Source organism: Formica exsecta, unplaced genomic scaffold (genome assembly GCF_003651465.1).
Source record: "Formica exsecta isolate Colony F162 unplaced genomic scaffold, ASM365146v1 scaffold729, whole genome shotgun sequence".
NCBI lineage: Eukaryota > Metazoa > Arthropoda > Insecta > Hymenoptera > Formicidae > Formica > Formica exsecta.
Window position 1 is genome coordinate 52,785 of NW_021853494.1, and position 1,322 is coordinate 54,106.

The window sequence follows — 1,322 nt, forward strand, 5'->3', positions numbered from 1 at the left end:
TTTGAATTTTGTGGCGCTCTCTTCTGGTTTCAGAGATATGCGATTTTGAAGTATCATAATTTTCGCATTTATTTCTATGATCTTTTCACTATATCTTACTTGCGTGTTTATGTTTTGTTGTTTACATTTGCGTCACTATATGTCAGTATATTTTCGCTAAGAATTTCTTTTGTTTACATTTAGAGTTGTTTTTATGTTACTGCTAGTACGCTTCAGAATCGTATACCTGTTCAGTTCCGCTAGAAATTTCAAAAGAAATACAGCAATGATGTTTTACGAATTTCTATCCATTACTAAAGATAAAAATATTGCTTCACCACGTAAAGCGAGGTTCAATGCAAATCTATGTGTCTAGTTTTTTGATAGTAGAGCCTCCCCGCAGGGGGAGCGGAACATACTGTCTCCACGCATATACTTTTTAATGTGTAAATATAAAGTGGAAAGTTGTAAACCCCTGTGAAATCTTACTTCGCATGAAAAAGTATATGCGTGGAGACAGTATGTTCCGCTCCCCCTGCGGGGAGGCTCTACTATCAAAAAACTAGACACATAGATTTGCATTGAACCTCGCTTTACGTGGTGAAGCAATATTTTTATCTTTAGTAATGGATAGAAATTCGTAAAACATCATTGCTGTATTTCTTTTGAAATTTCTAGCGGAACTGAACAGGTATACGATTCTGAAGCGTACTAGCAGTAACATAAAAACAACTCTAAATGTAAACAAAAGAAATTCTTAGCGAAAATATACTGACAGTGACGCAAATGTAAACAAAAAAACATAAACACGCAAGTAAGATATAGTGAAAAGATCATAGAAATAAATACGAAAATTATGATACTTCAAAATCGCATATCTCTACATTTACCGCAGTACGTGTGTAAATGTAGTTACGAACCTGAGAGCGCAAATTCTACGCAATATTATTGGCAAGCTTTGATCACTTATAACACTTATAACATTGTAGTCTCGATATTTTTATATTAAGATTTTTTATTCCATTTTGCCTCTAAAATATGCTATTAAAATATTGTACGGAGGTTGTGAGACACCCTGTATATACATACACAGGATTGGGAAAAAGTCCCGGATCCTTGAAATATCTCAAAAGGAGTAAAATATAGAAAAAAATTTTAAATACAGAGGTAGTAGGGTTCAAACTGGGGCACTTGGTGGTAACCTTCATCTTGACTTAGGGATCAAATTTAGGGGTCATTTCAAGGTTAATTTGGAATTTTTAAATGGGAACTCTTATTTTTCATTATATATTCTTGTAGCTTATCTCGAGAGCTTTTCAAAACACTATAATAAAGTATTTTTT